At 32.0% G+C, this 7,955-nt stretch overlaps 1 long non-coding RNA gene across 1 annotated transcript; it reads right to left on the bottom strand.

Annotated features, from left to right (window-relative positions):
- Positions 1 to 1,378: 1,378 nt before the first annotated feature.
- LOC146992919 (uncharacterized) lies at positions 1,379 to 5,839 on the bottom strand. The gene is made up of 3 exons (XR_015038978.1): positions 5,036 to 5,839; positions 4,137 to 4,250; positions 1,379 to 2,045 (listed from the first exon to the last, which is right to left on the bottom strand). It is a non-coding gene; the product is annotated as an uncharacterized LOC146992919 (long non-coding RNA).
- Between the last annotated feature and the right edge of the window lie 2,116 nt (positions 5,840 to 7,955).

Raw genomic sequence — 7,955 nt, 5'->3', positions numbered from 1 at the left:
TTTATTTACATTTCTTTTTTGTTCAACATTTCACTTTCAATGGTTTTAAGAGAAACAGCACTTTATAGAGAGACTATAAATTCGGACAAAACTGAAACAAAATTCGTTTATAGACAGGCAGTTCAATTACACTGACCTGTTGGGAAGAGAAGATCCCGTTGGACAGGGAAAATATTAGGCCACACAGAGAGGAAAATGTTTAGCCTCCTCCTCGTAATGCGAAAGGAGGCCAATTCAGAAAAAAATACACTACAGTGGTAATTTTGATACCACTGCAAAGCAACGGAACTCTAAAAAATCTCAGACTTCTGATAATTATAGTGTGATTAGTAGTTGTACCTCACTTCGAATATTACATTACAATATAAAGAAAGCACCAATTCAGACACTTCAATACAAAATTCAAAACCTAAGAAATTAATGCATAAATGCTATCCTAAACATTAAAAAGTAATATGAAGCTTTCATGTAAAATAAATAACTAGCAAAACTCCAATATAAAGCAACATGTGAAAAGGGGCGTACAAATTATAACATTCAAGCATTTCTAGTGGAAATAAAGTTAATATAAAACAAGAATTACTAGCCACAGATGTCGTTTTGTCTGCACTGTTTCTCCATTCTTTTTTTTTTTTCACGATATCATGATCTGCAATACATGAGTGTACAAAAATGATGGCAAATTACACTAGAAGAAGCCAAGGGGGGGGAAGGAATCATTAGATTTTAACTACTTTGAAATTAAAGAAAAATTATACACAAAGAGAAATATCTAGTATTGTTTCTTAATATATAAAACTTCAAAAGTAGCTTCTTTGTTTTAAACTCCAGCAATGTGCTACATTGTTACTAAAATGATGACTGCAGTCGATGGAAAAGCAAATGATTTCCCTAATACAACAGAAGTACAGTAAGCAAAAGGGGTTTTAATATATGGGTACAACATGAACAATAAAAGGAAAAATATTTAGACAGTTAATACGGATAATGATCTTCGAGAAGAGTAAATAATTTCAGCGCTGGTAGAAAGACGGCACCAAAAGACAATAAGCAGGTAATTTTAAATGACAAATAAACAAAATAAACTATACTGTTAGCTTTGAAGCAGGTGTTATACATCAAACTATCTTAATTCACACACAGAATTAGTTACATAACAGATCGAAAAAGAGTAAGAATCAAACTCGCAATATATTAACATTAAAAGAGCTATACCTATATACTTTTAAAAATTTGTTAAATAAAAGAAGTTTTAAAGTTAAATAAATAAATATGTTAAATCAAAGAAGAATTGGGTGCTTATAAAACCCCTTGATAATAAAAACGCTCATTACAAAAAAGAGCTTTTTAACCTAAGATAAGATGAAAGAATTGTTAAATAACACAAAAGCAACGTCTGATCTTCTAGAGGAGATTGACCCAATTAAAGAAAAAACAGGACACTTTAAAAGAGCTACTGGGAAACATGTGCTCTTTACAGTGAGATGGTTACAGTTGCATTAGTCATTCTTATAAGCAAAAGACATCAGCTTTTTCAAAAAATAATTCTGTCATGCATTTGCCAAGAGAACGGAAAAAAGTCCAAAAGAAACATTCAGAGTGCTTTTCAAAACAAAGTTGAAAGTTAATCTGCAGAATTTTACTTCGATAATAATAAAACATCTCTGATTTGATCTCAAAATTAATTTTTATTTTTCGAATAAATTTTAAATAGATCTTTGCAAATTGGTTCATAAAACTTCACAATACGCCAAAATAGTTCAGATTAAGGAAAAATATAATAAAGTATGCTTAAAACAACTAAGAAAAACACATTTTGAGCATCCTTAACAGAAGACATTTTCGCTCCACTAACTTTACGAGTAGCCCACCAGCGGCCGAGCGGTATAAGCCGTTGAACACTGGTAGTTCGTTCCGTGGTTCAAGTCCCGGTGAACGGGCTGGCTGCATTGGCGTTTTCATGGTTTTGCCCATGTGTAACGTGGATCAAGCCAGTTTCCCTTCAAAGGACCTCCACGGGGCATCCCTCCCTGTCCGTATAGTGCCTAAGGGCGGAGCACGTAATAAATAAAAAAATAAATAAATAACTTTACGAGTACTCATTAAATTTTTATTTATTTTTTTGTTGTTGAACATTTAACTTTCAATGGTTGGCTAATCTTTGGAATATGGTAAGAGGCAGTTTGGCGACATTTTGATAGGCGATAAGGGTTACTACCTAGGACTTTGGCAATAATGTGAGAAGTACCCAGTTCCAATTATGGATTATTTTGTCTGAGAGAAATGAGAGATCATGAGATTATGTCATGTGACATTTACGGAAGAAGGACAGCTCTTCAATCGGAAAAGGGGGAAAATTTGGAAAAATATCTGCAGTACTTTATAGCATTTTGTATTTAGCTTCATTCTGTGTTGTGTGAAACAGTGTTGCTTAATTTTTGGATCCCATGGCCCTATCTAATGTGAATTCGAAATTTTTATTGCGTTTATCTGATAATCCAAAAGAATTGCTTGAATGCTGTATGAGTGTAGGATTAATTGCGGATAAGTATGAATGTCCAAAATATGGGAATGAAATGAGATTGTGTAAAAGCAAGGATATTACAGATAAGTTTGAATGGCGGTGAAAAATATGTGGTGAAAATGGACATTTTGTGATCCGCCATGCACTCAAGGTTCTGTAGAAGATTAGGTAAGTTAGTATTTTTAATCATTTGAGGATATTATTTTTATGCATTGTTGTAAATATAAGGAATAAATAAGATAATATGCTATTATTGGAAAATTTTTATTAGCAATGAATTAGTTTAAAGTAATTAAGAGTTTAACTTAAACTTTATTTTAATTAAATGATAGTTATTTTGGGAATTATATGTTTGTAGCATTTTGGAATACATTTCAGCAGAAGTAAACATGCATGGAAATAATTTAAATATTTGACACTAAGTATTAGCAACCATTTTTAATGTTTGCGTTATAAATTCACAGGTGACGTTTATAATAGATAATTTAGAGGGAAAAGTTTTTGGATATTTTATACGTGCAAATGTTCATCCTTGGAAAGGGTATATATGTTTTCGCGATCAGGTAATTTCATATATGTCCTTTTTACCGACTTTAAAGATTTACAAAATTTTTCTGCATTTTCGTGCAAATTTTTCTAATTTATGAGAAAAAAGCAGTGTATATGGATAAAGTCAAGAGTGTGCGCAATTCCATTTTTGTGCAATTCTGGGATGATTTTTTAAGTAAAAATAGGTCAACATGTACATGGTTACCATGTATGTGCCATTCTAAAAACCTTGGCAAGGAGTTTACGAACCTGCACTTTCTCCCAATTTTGCAGTTAATATTCGTCATGATTAAGCACTTTTGTTCCATAAAATTTATAGCATAAGCGTAATTCGGCTAGCAGATTGTTGGAAAAAATGTTGAGAAAATAAAAAATAAATAAACCTGTCTTTACTTCATGAAGACAAAATGGTGCGAAAAAAAAAGTAGAAGGTTGTTGTAGCAGGGTTCTTGCCAAATTTTTGCGAAAAATCGCCAAGTTACCATAATCCAAAGATTAACACAATGGTTTTAGGAGAAACAGCACTTGATAGAGAGAATCTAAATTTGAAAAAAATTAAACAAAATTGGTTTATACACATGCAGTGCAATTACACTGGCCTGTTCGGATGAGAAGACCCCACTGGACAGGGAAAATATTAGAATATTAGGCCACAGAGAGATGAAAATGTTTAGCCTCCTCCTCGTAATGCAAAAGGAGGCCACTTGGGAAAAAATTACACTACAGCAGTAATTTTGAAACCACTACGAAGCAACAGAACTCTAACAAATCTCAAACTTCGGATAATTATAGTGTGATTAACAGTTCAACCTCACTTCGAATATTACAATACAATATAAAGAAAGCACCAATTCAGACAATTCAATATGGAATTCAAAACCTAAATTAATGCACAAATTAATGTACAAATGCTAACCTAAACATTAAAACATAATGTGAAGCGATCATGTAAAATAAATAACTAGTAAAACTCCAATATAAAGCAACATGTGAAAAGGGACATACAAATTATAACATTCAAGCATTTCTAATGGAAATAAAGTTAAGATAAAACAAGAATTACCAGCCACAGATGTCTTTTTGCTCTGCATTATTTGTCCGTTCCATCGTCGTTCTTTTTCTTTCACGATATCACGTTCTGCAATCCAAGAGTGCACAAAAATGATGACAAATTACACTAGAAGAGGCCAAGGGGGGGGGGGGGGGAAGAAAGGAATCATTAGATTTTAACTACTTTGAAATTAAAGAATAATTATACACAAGGAGAAATATCTAATATTGTTTCTTAATATATAAAACTTCAAAAGTAGCCTTCTTTGTTTTAAATTCCAGCAATGTGCTACATTGTTACTAAAATCATGACTGCAAATGATAGAAAAGTAAATGATTTTCCTCTTTGTTTTAAATTCCAGCAATGTGCTACATTGTTACTAAAATCATGACTGCAGATGATAGAAAAGCAAATGATTTTCCTAATACGACAGAAGTACAGTAAGCGAAAGGGTTTTTTAATGTACGGCTACAACATGAACAATAAAAGAAAAAAATTTAGACAGTGATTATGGATACACACAATAAAAGGGATAATGATCTTCGAGGTGAGTCAATAATTTCAGCGATGGTAGAAAGATGGAACCGAAAGACAATAAGCAGGTAATTTTAAATGACAAATAAACAAAATAAACTTTACTGCTAGCTTTGAAGCAGGTGTTATATATTAAACTACCTTAATTCACACACACAATTAGTGACACCTTGGAAAGTTAAGTCATATACCTTAAAAGAATATTTCAATCAGAATTTTAACCTAAGAAACGTATCTAAAATTTTAAGTTCTTTACTTAGGTACAATCATCCATGAGAGGTGGCAATTTAGCCCAATGTACGAGGGTTTATCCTGAAATATTACCAGGTCACTTTCAATGAAATGATAGCAATATTTCACCGAGGAAAAGCACACACCTAGCTGACCGGATTCCACCCCGACTTAAATACAGCAAGCCAAAACATATCGAATGCCGTTTTTCCAAGATGGAGTCGTCCGCTTTTTCTCAAAATCGCGTCCCAATGCAAAGAGAGGGAGAGGTGTGGTGAGAGGGGTCATTTCCGTTCTCCAAGGTGGGATCGTCCGCTTTTCTCAAAATGGCTTTCCAATTCAAAGAGAGATCGTGACCATTTTTCAGTCTTTTTTAAGATGGGGAAAGAAGAAAACTTAGGATGGAATAACACGAGAGACAGAAAAAAAAAAAAAAAAAAAACAACGCCATCTTGTCATTTTCTGATAGGGTACCGGTGTTCGAATACTTTTGTAACCGACTGTACAGGAAATTGAGGAACACGTGTTAAGAAGAAACGTTCGTGGACAAAACGTCAGAAACGCCGAGAATCACAAATCCTTCCAGTGCCCTCAAAAAGGTAAAGAATTTCCTGCGAAATGTGTCCCCGGTGGAGGAGGACATGCATCCTGTAGTAAGGAGAATTTTACAGATAACTGAGTCCCTGATACCGGAAGTTTACCGAAAAATGTGTACTTTTTCCCATGATGCCTTTCGAAATCGCTGATGCAATGTAAGGTTACCAGAATAAATTTTAGAGCCAAGTGCATTGTTCAAAAGTAGCCGAGCTTTTGTTCAATCTGTCTTTGTTCGTAGTCGTATTATTAATATTAGGTCAATCGTGTCGTGAATACGAGTCGGAAGTTTACCACTAAGTTGACCCTTTTAAAATAGAAAAATTAAAAGTTAGATGTATAGAAAGGCCAATAGGTTCGTAGGCATAATTATTCCTATTATGTAAAAGAGCTGCTTTGAGGAAAACTGTGAGAGAAAAAAAATTTTAAATTGATGATGCTTAGTGAATTGAAACTAGTGCCATATTTATTCTCATTGTTCAAAACTGCTTTAGGAAAGATTTTAAATGAAGTATGCTATAAAATTAAATATGTTATTAATCTGTTGCTTTAATAGTTCATTAATACTCTTAATTCAGTTTTGTTCATCAGGCTTTTGTAATATTTAAATTAAACTGTATATTTTTATTAAACCAAATAAATATATATTAATATCTTAAAACTGTTAAAAAATAAACTTAAAAAAGTTACAATAACATTTTTTTTTTAATATCATTAGTTAATTTGTTGTCCCAAGTAAAACTGAGAATGACTAAAAACTTTAAAATGTTCTGGTTATAAACCCATTTTATACCGTAAATCAAAATATTGTATTAAGAAAATACAAAATTTGAAAACAACCTTTAACAGAAAATTTAAATAAAACTCTACTTTTGAACATTGCTGTCTAAAAAAAAAATTTTTTTTTTTTGGGCTCCTGTGTCAGATTCCCAAAAAATTAAGTTTTATTTAAAATCTCTGCCGATTTATGCATTGTCATAAGAGTTATCATAAAGTCATGCATACAGTCATGCATAATTTTGCATAACATCTGTATATATGCACAGAATAAACGACTTCTTTTCCAAAAGGAATTTTTTGAATGATTTCTGTACATACATATGTATTTATCTCACATAACTAAAAAAGATTAGCCGTAGAATGTTTGTTGTATATGGGACTGCTATAGTTGTGCATCTCTCTTTTTATTGTAATTGCCAGAACCAAATGTGTATATATATATACACACACACACACACACCTTTACCTAGCCTTAATTTTCACAATCATTGGCCCTAGTCTATACTCCCAATTATCATTGAAATGCTTTAAATGATGAAAATAGTTGTGTTTTATCAATGTAAAACTTTTTTTTAAAATTATTTTGACAAATAACGAAATCTATTTTAATGCGATCTCCAGCTTCCTTATGTCTGCAAAAATATCTGGGACATTTTTATACTCATTATAAAAAATGAAATTATGAGAAGTTTGACTCCCATGTGACAAAGACTGAGCAGTGTTTTAAATTTCAAAATCTGCAGTTTTTGTATAATTTAATAAGTAATGTGATGTGCACATCAGATTTTGCATATGTATTTTAGAATTTTATACTCTTTAATTTACATCTAGTAATAATGTATTAGATTGAATTAAATTTTATAATATATGTTTCTGGTGTTATTTTTATTTTAATGTTTGAATTTGTGTTGAGTCAGAATACATACGTGTGAGCATCTCAGTTAAAGGATGAAAATATGACTTTTTAAGTAAATTCAAAATAGTTTCATTCAAATAATTTTGAAACTGATAAAAAGCTTTCAGAGATTTGTAAAATAATAATAATTTGTAATTGTCTCCCGAATCCTTCTCTTGTAAACATTGTATGGTAAAAAAAATCTGAAAATATTAGTATATATGATGTTTGAATATATTCAAATCAAATAGATATTTATTGAAATTGTTTTGTTCTAAAGAGTTTATGTTCATAATGTATATTTTAGCATCTATAATCAGAATTACCTAAATCAAACTTATGTTTGTTTGTCCCTTCATAATAACTGATGGGCAACAAAAATAAGCTTGTTTTAGTACCTGACAGATTGAAGGAAAACCAGCACCTGTATATCTAAGTGGGTAGGTATTGCTGGGCCTTGCTAAGTACTAAGCTTCCACCAAAATGGAATTTTGAAGAAGAATGCTCTGAATGTGGTCAGAAAGTCTCCTACCACCAACCTCTCAAGGATTTCGCCTCACCTTCTGCTTTTAATGCTCCTTGCTAAACAACCATTACACACTTACATTACAACATCCATGCCTTCTTTGGGATTTGAACTCGAACCTTTTGGTATGGTAGGCAGCGTCATTAAGTACTATCCTGTCTGGGTGCTACAGCATAGTGTTGCTATAATGGAAGATGTCTTGTTCTGTGAAGACATGAAAACAATCACAAAAGAAAAAGATGCCTTTCTGCATGTGAAGGAATTCTTTGTG

This window comes from Stegodyphus dumicola, chromosome X2 (assembly GCF_044657685.1).
Source record: "Stegodyphus dumicola isolate Sdum_Otavi_A_Nest chromosome X2, ASM4465768v1".
Taxonomy (NCBI): Eukaryota; Metazoa; Arthropoda; class Arachnida; order Araneae; family Eresidae; genus Stegodyphus; species Stegodyphus dumicola.
Note: the sequence above shows the minus strand (reverse complement) of the source record. Positions and strands in the feature narration are given on the sequence as shown.